The following is a 12,710-nucleotide window of genomic DNA, read 5'->3' on the forward strand; positions in this document are numbered from 1 at the left end:
GTGATCAATACAAAGAAATAGAGGAAAACAACAGAATGGGAAAGACTAGAGATCTCTTCAAGAAAATCAGAGATACCAAAGGAACATTTCATGCAAAGATAGGCTTGATAAAGGATAGAAATGGTATGGACCTAACAGAAGCAGAAGATATTAAGAAGAGATGGCAAGAATACACAGAAGAACTGTACAAAAAAGATCTTCACGACCCAGATAATCACGATGGTGTGATCACTGACCTAGAGCCAGACATCCTGGAATGTGAAGTCAAGTGGGCCTTAGAAAGCATCACTATGAACAAAGCTAGTGGAAGTGATAGAATTCCAGTTGAGCTATTCCAAATCCTGAAAGATGATGCTGTGAAAGTGCTGCACTCAATATGTCAGCAAATTTGGAAAATACAGCAGGGTCCACAGGACTGGAAAAGGTCAGTTTTCATTCCAATCCCAAAGAAAGGCAATGCCAAAGAATGCTCAAACTACCTCACAATTGCACTCATCTCACACGCTAGTAAAGTAATGTTTAAAATTCTCCAAGCCAGGCTTCAGCAATATGTGAACCGTGAAATTCCTGATGTTCAAGCTGGTTTTAGAAAAGGCAGAGGAACAAGAGATCAAGTTGCCAACATCGGCTGGATCATGGAAAAAGCAAGAGAGTTCCAGAAAAACATCTATTTCTGCTTTATTGACTATGCCAAAGCCTTTGACTGTGTGGATCACAATAAACTGTGGAAAATTCTGAAAGAGATGGGAATACCAGACCACCTGATCTGCCTCTTGAGAAATCTGTATGCAGGTCAGGAAGCAACAGTTAGAACTGGACATGGAACAACAGACTGGTTCCAAATAGGAAAAGGAGTCCGTCAAGGCTGTATATTGTCACCCTGTTTATTTAACTTATATGCAGAGTACATCATGAGAAACGCTGGGCTGGAAGAAACACAAGCTGGAATCGAGATCGCCGGGAGAAATCTCAGTCACCTCAGATATGCAGATGACACCACCCTTATGGCAGAAAGTGAAGAGGAACTAAAAAGCCTCTTGATGAAAGTGAAAGTGGAGAGTGAAAAAGTTGGCTTAAAGCTCAACATTCAGAAAACGAAGATCATGGCATCCGGTCCCATCACTTCATGGCAAATAGATGGGGAAACAGTGGAAACAGTGTCAGACTTTATTTTCTGGGCTCCAAAATCACTGCAAATGGTGACTGCAGCCATGAAATTAAAAGACGCTTACTCCTTGGAAGGAAAGTTATGACCAACCTAGATAGCGTGTTCAAAAGCAGAGACATTACTTTGCCAACAAAGGTCCATCTAGTCAAGGCTATGGTTTTTCCTGTGGTCATGTATGGATGTGAGAGATGGACTGTGAAGAAGGCTGAGCGCCGAAGAATTGATGCTTTTGAACTGTGGTGTTGGAGGAGACTCTTGAGAGTCCCTTGACCTGCAAGGAGATCCAACCAGTCCATTCTGAAGGAGATCAGCCCTGGGATTTCTTTGGAAGGAATGGTGCTGAAGCTGAAACTCCAGTACTTTGGCCACCTCATGCGAAGAGTTGACTCATTGGAAAAGACTCTGATGCTGGGAAGGATTGGGGGCAGGAGGAGAAGGGGATGACAGAGGATGAGATGGCTGGATGTCATCACTGACTCGATGGCCGTGAGTCTGAGTGAACTCCGGGAGTTGGTGATGGACAGGGAGGCCTGGCGTGCTGCGATTCATGGGGTCGCCAAGAGTCGGACACGACTGAGCGACTGATCTGATCAGATTTGATCATCTCTAAGATGCATTCCAAGTTCAGAAATGTTAAAGTGCGAAAAAATGTACAACTCAGAGTGAAAGAAATATGTATATCATCTTATTCCCTTTGAGAGTTCTTCCTTGGACCTTTTTTTAAAAAATTTACAAGCACACTGTATTTATTTACGGCTGTTCTGGGTCTTCATCGTTGTGTGGGTTTTTCGCTAGTTGTGGAGAGACGGAACTGCTCTGCAGTTGAGGTGAGCAGGCCTCTCACTGCGGTGACTTCTCTTGTTGTGGAGTATGGGCATTAGGCACGTGGGCTTTAGTAGTTGCAGCTCTGTGGATCTAGAACACGGACTCAGTAATTGCTGTGCATGGGCTTAGCTGCCTGTGGCATGTGGGATCCTCCTGGATCAGGGATAAAACCTGTGTCTTCTGCATTGGCAGGCGGATTCTTTACCAGTGAGTCACCGGGGAGGCTGTCCTTGGACCTTTCGTAAGCAGTTCAAGATGGACATGACACCAAATACAGGCAAGGGGGTTTTGTCTTTTATCCGATGCACTGACTCTGCACTCTGCCTTCTCTCCATCTCTTCCCCATCTCTAGTCCCTCTCAGGTACTGCCCCCACTGAGGGATTGCCCCCACCATCACAGTTCCCCTGTTACCTGACCTTAGTTTTCTGTTCTTCTCACTGTGTTTCAGAACTATCTTGACGTAGTTAGCACAGTTATCTGGGATGGTGATGGGGATAGGACTAGAGTTTACATATAGAGTTCTCTTAAAATTTTAGCTGACCCATTTCTTACAACATGCTCTTATGACTCAAATATTTTGGATGACCATTCATGCCAATCAGTCCTTCATTTTTTAGGTTAATTCCTATTTTTCTAAATGCGTACTCTCAAATTTTATAACCATCCTTCCCTATTCATATGGAGAGAAATGTTCACACACGTACAATTTATATCTTCCTCTTTTATCTTTGAGTATATGTGTGTTTGTAATAGAAACATTATTATGTATATGCACTTATATACATACTTCTATATGTAAGTATTTTATAAATACATTTTATTCTCTTTATACTTTTTGAAAAAATAACATAATATATTCACAGTGAAAAACACATATCCATACTTTATAAATACATATAGTTCATAGAGAAAACATAATGTTCACATTTAGATATTTATTTATACTTAGGGCCGTGGAAGAGCCACGTGTGTGTGTGTGTGTGTGTGGTTTCCCAAGTGGCGCTAGTGATAAAGAACCTGCCTGCTAATGTAGAAGACACAAGAGACACTGATGTGATCCCTAGGAAGGCAAGATCCCTTGGAGGAGGGCATGTCAACCTATTCCAGTATTCTTGCTGGAGAATTCCATGGACACAGGGGCCTAACAGGCTATAGTCCATTGGGTTGCAAAGAGTTAGACATGATTGAAGCGATTTAGCACACACACTTATTTATGTGTGCTGTGTGCTCAGTTGTGTCTGACTCTTTTCCATCCCATGGACTATAGTGCACCAGGCTCCCCTGTCCATGGAATTCTCCAGACAAGAATACTGGGGTGGGTTGCCATTTCCTTCTCCATATGTATGTGTTCTGAACCAGTTGAAATCAACAACAGAATAGGTGGATGGAGATCAGAGTACACTTTTATTTCTGACAAAGGGTAAGTTAGAGAATGTGATGTAGACAAGAGCCATGAGAGATATACAAATGCTAACAGCCCAGAATTTATCTGAGTCAGCCTTCAGCCGCAGACAATACAGGACCACTACAACCCTCTCTCTCCTTTAAGAGGGCCACTAGTTTAATCACAAGATTACTGCATGGCCCAGAGTAGATGAGATATACTTTCCACAGGCTGGCCAACTCCTAAACACAATGAGGGGGAAGGGGCTGAACTGGCCACATCTGGTTTCTCAGCTTACCTCATTCATCACACTGAGTCACACCACCACCCAGAGGGGTGCTGCAGGAGACTGGAAACATTTGAGGAAAAATCAAATGGAAACCTAATGGATAGAAGAGATAGGGTTCTCCCACATCACTGCCTTAAGTTTTACTCACTTTGCCAGAATCATGAAGCTAGTTAACGGCAGAGTTGATCTTGTACGCACCTTCTCCTGGTTTTTACTTTGGTGTTCTTTGGCAGAGAAAAGAGAATGGGATCATTCACGATAAAAAAAAAAAAAGAAAAAGCTATTCACTCATTCAGCGATAGTTATTGAACACCTATATGTGCCAGCCACTGTGTTGTCTCTGGAATTAGTGCTGGACAATATAGAAAAAAGTACCTGCTTTATGCAAACATACCTCCTAGCTGGGGAGACAGATAATAAATCACTCACTCAGAGTATAAAGGTAAGTCCAACAGGATATGGGTGACAGAGGTTATTCTTATAAGAGTGCCCAGAGGAAGTCTCCAGGAGGAGAGATTTGAAGGAGCTAGCCATGGGTGTTTTGGAGGAAAAGCCTTCTGGGCTGAGGGAATGGCCAGTGTGAATGCCCACTGAGTCCTAATGTGTTAAGTTTTGAATGTGTGTTCTTGCTAATTCATAGAGAGGAGGAAGGTCAGAGAGGGTAATCAGCAAATGAGTAGATATTTTGGACCCCACATAGAGAAGGACCGCTTTCCTCTGTTCCTAAAGCTAATTTTGCCAGCAGTCACTGGTGATTAAAATCCTGGGTGACACATCCCTGGAAGACTTGCCAACTCCCCGTTTTAATTCTCAGCTGAGCAGTGTTATTCTAGGTTGCTCATCTGGAAGAATGCCTTAGAATGATCTTTATTGTCCTGTGGTTCCCCCATGGTAATAATGTGGCACCCTCTCTGAGCAGGGAATGCCACGCACATTAGGGGCAAGAGTTGAAAAATCATGAAGCCTGTTTTATTGCTTGTTCACTGTCATCCCTTATTAGTGAAGGTGTCACAGACCAGACTTATATCCTGTTGGGCATTTGGTATGTTTGTAGTGAATGCTTGTATTACATTGATTTTGAATTGCCAGCGGTATTAAGTGGGTAAACAGCACAGCTTTAGAAGAAATCCTCTGAGATGTTGGATATTAAGATATTCTTAACTTCTGCTCTATTTTTGTTACAGCAGAGTCTCTGGTAAGTTCCCAAGGATCAGATATCCTGGCTCATCATTAGGCTCAGAATCCATGAAACTTGTGTTTCGAGCTGGTTACCATTGTCTCTATGGTGTGACACAATAGGGACCCATGGAGATGTGAGATTTCAGGGAAACTGCACATTAAGAGCCAATCCATTCAGTTCACCTGGAAGAAAAGTCATTGGGCAAGAAGTGGGAGGGTAGCAATGCCCGGGAACATTAACTTGCTCAGCATGGTGCTGAGCTAGTGTCTGCCAGGGGGGCTACATAATTAAGGCACGAGGACTCTCCTAACTATAGTAGGGAAGGAAAGGTAATGGGGACTGGAACAGATCTGGAAAAAAAAAAATCTAGCTTTGTGTGTGCGTTAGTGTCTTTCAAAGCACAGGTGAGCAAAATGCCTCTCAGAAGTAAGGAGAGAGAATCGAGGTGGGTAATCACATCTCTCTTTCTTCTCCATCTCTCTGGGAAAAGCCAAGAAAAGCAGTGATGTGATAATAAAGCATTGTGGACTAAGAGCCGAGGAAGGGCCGTGGGTACAGAGTGTGCTGTGCTGCCATTGTATTTTCCCTTCCCTACTACATTTTCTAACACAGTGCCCAGAACACAGTAGGGGCTTAATTCTTACTCATCAAAAAACTTAATACATGAGTGAATAAATGAAAGAGGTGTGGGTTGGGGATGTTGACTCAAAGCCCAGTGCTCTTTTCAGGGCTTGCTCGATAAACTGGCATTTGTTTTAAAGTGTATACAGAGAGGTTATTTAAGTGAACTCCATTCAAAATCACATTGTATTTGATAGTGTGACTTTGAAGGTACTCATCTCATGCTTTCAAAAAATTTTGAGAGAAATCAGCTATACTCAATAAAAAGTAAACTCCCAAATTTTAGAGAAGACCATGGCCTTGAGTCAAAAAGAATAAATACAAACCTGTCTCTAGACTTAGTGTAACACAGAAATGTTTGTCTGAAACATTTCATTGTAAGCCTTGTCATACCAGCCAGTTCACTATGGGTAAAATTTTACTATTTGTGCATACAATTCACTCCCTTTGGCTTCAGCAAGAGTTAAAGAAGTGCCTCAAAGACCTGTGTGGCTTACCCATGATCCTTGAGACAATGCAGGTCTTGTCTTCAGTTTCTTTCTGGCTTCCATACTACTTAATAGTAATAAATTATCTGAATATTCTTCCATAGTCATTCACCTCTATTAACCCAGCCTTCATCTTCTTACCCTTGTATACACATATATCCATCTATTTCTCCACACATCTCTTAAATTTTCCATTCACACATCTAACCGTGAATTCATCTAAATGTCCATCTATACATCCATCCATCCATCCAATTTTTATTTACAAGTATGTGCTATGTGCCAGATTGTGTGTATTGGGAATAGGTATAATGAAAACAGAATCCTTTGTCTCTGTAGTTTATTGTCATTTTAGTCTACAATTTGGACTGATCCAGCAGACTGGGTAAACTTCTATTATATTCTCATGTTGTTAACACTTGTCTGTTTCCACATAGTAAAACTAGTTAATTGAAGCCACGATTTATTCCAACCTCCTAATTGTTAGATCGGAAATCTGTGCATCAAGGAGGGTATGTGATTTGCCCACGTTCTCTCAACTCTGTTGGTGGCCAAGTAGAAATTAAGATTTAGTAAGACTGTGTTCTCTCTTACAGTCTGGGGTTCTTTCTGTTGCCTCATGGACAGTGAATTCGCCTGTACTTGTGTTTGCAGGTGGGTTGTATCTATTTGTTTTAGTTGCTAAGTCCTTCCAACTCTTTTTGTGACCCCAGGGACTATAGCTCCCCAGGCTCCTCTGTCCATGGGATTTTCTAAGCAAGAATACTGGAGTGGGTTGTCATTTCCTTCTCTGGGGCATCTTCCTGACCCAGGGATCGAACCTGTGTCTCCTGCATGGGCAGGCAGATTCTTTACCACTGAGCCACCAGGGAAGCCTCAGTACGTATCTGGGACTAAGGCTGGATTGGTTGTTCCCTTCCCGAAGAGAATGCAGACTTTGCAAATGGTCTGAAGTTTAGAGTCTAGCTAGTACTCACAATGATCCTCTGAGCCGTGGGCGCCTAGAGACTGAAGAGTCCTTAAAAAGTCAAAAAGAGATCAGTGTTACCGTGTCTTTTAATTTTTCAAAGAATATTTATGATGTGTCGTTAGAGGCCTTCAAGCCTCCACAAAATACTGCTTTTACAGATGACACCCACTTCAGTAAGAGCCTAAGGGGGGACTCATTAGTAGACAATTAGTTATTCAACTTGTTAAACATTAATCCCTCTTATGCCTCTGGTCTGCCTCGTACAAGCATAAGGGCTGGGGGGAGACAGGAAACTAAAGTTGGAACAAGTTACCAGTGCTTGCTAGCAGTTCTGCTTTTTCTCTATGGGTCTAAATATTGCTTTGGTATCTTTTCTGGGGCTCTCATGGAGCAGGAGGGCTTCTAAATAGTTGGGCCAATTCCTCTGATATTTTAAATTATGAATGGATGGTCTTTGTACACAAGCAGCATGGTGGTCAATGCTCCCACCACAGAGGGCAAACCCCAGATGGCTTAGATGTTAATGTTCTCAAGGCAGCAGGAATTTGTCCCAGGAGGCTATGGGTGTCTATAGGAGGGATGACCAAGCCATAGGAGAAGAGCAGATCCCTTCCTGAGGATTTTGTAAAGGAAGAAAGGGACAGAGAAAAGGAACAGTGAGTACAGGTTCTAGATTCAAAGCATCTGGAAATCTGGGCAAGAGAAGGAAAGGAACATATGTAGGGGGGAAAAAAAGGGAGGCAGCAGACTATCAGAGCAGATACACTGTGTTCTGGAATGCAAAGCACATCTGGGTGTACCAGTGATCAGTAGCACAGCTCCTCTGAAGCACAACAGAGTGGAGCTGATATGAGGTACGCAAGATATCAGGGCTTGGACTACCAGGTTTGCTGCCATCCAGAGCATGGCTAAAGAGAAAATCAGCCAGGAGGTGGACAGAGAAAAACCACAGTTTGCAGGGCCTGTACGCCCAAACCTGTCCCTGGGGCTAGAGCCCAAGTTGGTTGGCAGGGTGAAGATGTCTGTATTGGCCAGAAATGGCTCCCACACACCAGGTGCTCAGGACACTGAAAACCATGGCTTTTTATCACCACCTTCCTTGGTCATACAAAAGAAGGCAATAGTTTGGGAACCGATACCTAAAGAAAAGCAGAGCCAAGAAAAGAAGGAAGGGGAACAGTCCTGGTGTCATCAGTGAGACTCTACTGAAAGTACTATGCCCCTAGACGCCCTAATAAATGAGTCATTGCACACTCTCCATTCTGCTTAAGCTTCTCGGTTGACCATCTAGTGTTAATATTTGTGACATGAAGTGTCCTAAAGCACTAATTCTGATTCTGGAGGTTAAAGTTCCCCTTAAGTTAAATTTCAATAAATCATTACCTGGGAAGGTTCCCACCGTGAGTCCAGGTCACACACAGCTCATCATGGTGGAGACCCTTCTTCTTATTTTACAAGTGGGAACACCCAGAGTTAGAAAAGGGAGTCTCTTGCCCAAGACCACAAACCTGGGCCAGCTGAAAACCTGATTGGACTGAACATCAGTTGTTTTCATCTCTGCCATGTTGTCCCCCTCCATCTCCCTGCTGGTGAGGTTGATCTCTGAGTTCTCCCTGACCCTCTTTGTCCTCTTCTGCACCCTTAGGCTTCCTTTCCACTTTGCAGCCTGTAGCTTTATCCCTGTCCCTTTCTCTACTCCCATCAACATACTTGGGTCTTAAAACTGAGCCCCAGGACCTTGCTCATAGGTGGAAATGGCTGGCTAATTATCTGTGTAGCATGCTGATGAGCAAAGACAGGCATAATTTGTACAGAGCTGCTGCTCAGGAAGTGGTCACAATGTAACTCAAGAGGGGTACATATTTTCTCTTCTCAGACATTTACTTAACCCACAGGAGGGACGCTAATGCAGGCCAGGCCAGTAGGGTTTGGAGGGGAGCCCCGTTTCCTTGCCTCTCTCTGCTCAGCCTCTTCTTGGGTGGCTGTGTTATGCTCTGCATGCCTGTCTGCCAGCCTGCCAGGTGGGTCTTCCCTGTTAGCACAAGCCTGCTGCTTCATGTGGCACTGTGTGACTGATTTGATGACCTGTGAACTCACTGTCCATCTGGCCACCTCAGAGTTCGCCTGGCTGTTTCTCTTTTTTTGCTGTGACTGAATTTCCACAGCTTTTCTCAGCATCTGACTTGCAAACCACTCTGCTTCGTCTGTTAAATGGATGAAAAGAGAGGGTGACCTCCCGCTGTGGAAAAGCACCTGGGCCTGGGCGTCCTCTGCTTTCTCCTGAACTGGCCGGGGCCGCTGCAGTCGCTACCCCAGTCTGCTGCATACGCGATACTCTGTGAGAGGAGAGACATTTCATTTTGTACTTGGCAGGCGCTGAACTCAACTGGACAATGAGACCCAGGAAATATGACACCATCTGCTTCCTGCCATGTTCTGGCTCCGGTACTTGATGTCCGGGCATCAGCTGTTACCTGAGTGTGCCTGGTCTTGTGAAGTGAGCCGTTCAGGAAACACCTTCACTAACTTTCCTCAATGGCATAATTCATCCTGGCCAGGCTGCCCTGCTGAGTGTTTTTTTTTTCCCCCTTTTGGCTTCCAGAGTAAAACATCTCTTTCTGCTTTCTATGTTTTCCAGAGAAAATATTTACACATGAATATGTACTGCATCATAGAAATGTAGCTTATTTGGCCATCCTTTCCTGCATGTGGACTTTTTTCTGCTCTAAAGGTAGTCTTCTAGATTAGTCTCTAGCTGCCTTGAACTGTATCCAGTGCCCCGTGCTTTGCTTCCCTCTGTCTTCCAGGTGGGAATGATGTCCTTAACTAGTGGTTAAGTGAGGATTAGCTACTCCAAGAGGAGGATTAAGGAAACAACAGTGTCACAGAAAATAGGAAAGACCAGGTGGGCCTCTCCATGCTGGGAGTGCTCAATCCAGCTGGCAGTATTAAGGGCTAGGAGTGCTATATCCTGAAGGGACAGGAGTGCTATATCCCTCGTGCCATGGCCTCTGCAAGCCCCAGATTTCTCTGAACCTCTGACATGCTGGTCTCTAGTTCAGGAAGCTGCCAGACAGGTGGCATGGGCAGTGCATTGATGGCTGAGTCCTTCCCTGACTCAGTGGTTGTAATCCTTTTGTGCACAGACGAACCAAGCCACCTGTGCGGAGTCTTAAAAACGAAACAAAGCACAACCCTCTCGATCTGTGAATAAATTTTCAGACTCAGAGTATGCCATCTGGACCAGACACAATGGCTGCTGGAATCTGTTTCTTCTTTCTTCTGATTTTGGTATGGTTTTGGTTATCCATTCCTATTTTGATGCCTAAAGCGTGATATTAAACATAGTCTGAATCTTAATTGAAAATGTATGCTTTTCTCATTTAAACTTGTTGGCCCATTGAAGAATTATGACATTGCAAAATTTTGCTGGAGGGGAAGTCCCTGAGAAATTTCCCTTTGGCTGCCAGATTGCTTTCTGAATCAGTGGAAGCCTTCAAGTCCTAGGTCAGAAGGAAGATGGGACAATTTGTCACAGTGTTGGAGTATGACGGGAGAGCACATGCTTTGTTTGCATTGTTAAGAATGACAGCGGTTTCCATGAAAGATTGGGAGAATGGGTGGGCTGCTCAGACACCTGGTTTCCAGCCCACGACAGCTGGCCATCACCGTGACTTTCATGAGGCAGGAATACACTCAGCCAGCTCTGTGATAGACAGAGCCCTTTGCTCTAGGAAGACTGATGAAATGCACATGTGGATACATATGTGCACGTGGACACACACACACACCATGGTCCATGCCTTTGTGGTTATACTACTGCTGGAACTATGGGCAGAATTGCTGTCCTCCTCTGACCAATTGGGGTCAACCCAGAGCCCCTTCCCACTCACTCTGCCCTACCAGGTTAAGCTCTGCCTTGTGAGGAGTGGTAAAATCAAGAACTCATAGTCTTGCACCTTGAAGTGGCAGAGGTAGCACTAAAAACTTGCTTATATTTTAGGCTCAGTGGATTGTATCATTACGTAGACTATGGTCTGTTTAGTTATTAATTTCTGGTAAGCCCTGTTATATTGTTTAAGATGCTATTATTGAATATCTTATGGTAGAACTTCAATCTTCTCATTCTCTCTCTTTCTTGATTGAGGTTGGACTATGCAAATGGTCCATTCAGCCCTTTAAAGGATCAGAACTGACCTTGTGCTCCCAGTAAGTAAATCCTGGCTCAGACTTGGCTCTGGCTGTGCTCAGCAACTTGAAGCCCCAAGGCTTTACAGGCAGGACCCTGTGTGGCAGTGGCCACTTTGTTGGTGAGGAAATGGGAACAACCTTGGGCATCTTAGATGATGCCATGTTCACTTCAAAGAGCCCACCACACACAGAGAGTAAAGGATTAGCAGTCCTGTAATGGAGATCCATTAAATGTTGTAGCGTTAGTAATAATTAAGCAGCGTTTTATGATAGCACCAGCAGGCTAGTCAAGTGAATAATTCTTTGCGGGGTTCACTCTCTCTTTCCCTCCATAGGTAAAGGATTTAGATGGATTTATGACATTGGCTGAAACAAATCAGTGGATGAGTGATTACAGGATTTGAGTATGGTTAAGCCAAGATTAATGCCACTAATTCCTGAGAATGAAGAAGCTGACTTGTCACCCACAGAAGTGAACTTGCACTTCAAGATGTGCAGGCTTCTAGCCAGCAGTTCAGATCTGCTGGGCATGCACACACGTAAGCACGGTCTCAACCCAAATCCAGCATCCTCATGTCGCACTGTAATGGATGGGAAGCAAACAACAGTAATGATAGAGGCCTTGAAATATGGCGAATAAAATACTCAGTGTGAGTAAACTGCTGCTTACTAACATTCTCAGGTCACCGGGGTACCATTTCGGCCGAGGCCTTAACGAGGTCATTTACCTTTACCTACACCAGGACCATCACCTTAATTGCCACTCAGCCTTCATGAAAGTGTTTATGGGTAAACAGTTTGCACCAAGGGAGTTATTAGCTGCCCCCTGGATTACCATAGGATCAAGAATCATAAAAATAGTAGCAATTGTAGTCATAATAACCTATGCTGTGTAAGTATATGTTATAAATATGTCTTAAATTTTCACCACCACCCAGAACAGCTTTAGGGTGAAGCCTGGCATAAGAAACAGAACACTGATTATTGAGACATATGGATGGATAAGAAGGATCTCCTCATTTGTAAAGCCTGGGAGACAAAGAAGAGCAAAAGTACTGCCACATCTCAGTCCATCTGTTATCTATGGCATTTCATGTGGTTCTGAGGAACTAGTGGTAGACATGTAAATTCTTCTCACCTCAATAGGGAGAGGAAATATGCAAACTAAATATATTTTAAATGTATGTCCAAGGTCAAGGGAGCCAGAGTTTTGGAAAGAGTGTCAATTCTATCCCCATTGGCTCCTTTTATGTTCTATGATATCCAGATAACAAGTTGAAAACATTTGTTTCAATCCATGCCCAAAAATAATTAATCAAATTCACTAAATTCGGGGGCTGTGGAGACATAGCCAGCCTACTTTGTGGACTTCTTCTCCAGTCCCTTGTCAAGTGTTCCACTAATAGTAGATTACTGTAAAATGAGCAATGCCTAGACTGAATTCCTGATTGAACTGGCCTAGAAATGACACCTACATCAGTTCTTGGGTGTCCTAAGCAGATATTCTCCATCCATATGGTCTAATAAAGTCCTCCTTGCTTCTGCGCTATTGTGATATGCCTTCTGTTTTTCTTAGTTGTTTGCATTACCTGA

Source organism: Bos indicus x Bos taurus, chromosome 3, assembly GCF_003369695.1.
Source record: "Bos indicus x Bos taurus breed Angus x Brahman F1 hybrid chromosome 3, Bos_hybrid_MaternalHap_v2.0, whole genome shotgun sequence".
Taxonomy (NCBI): domain Eukaryota; kingdom Metazoa; phylum Chordata; class Mammalia; order Artiodactyla; family Bovidae; genus Bos; species Bos indicus x Bos taurus.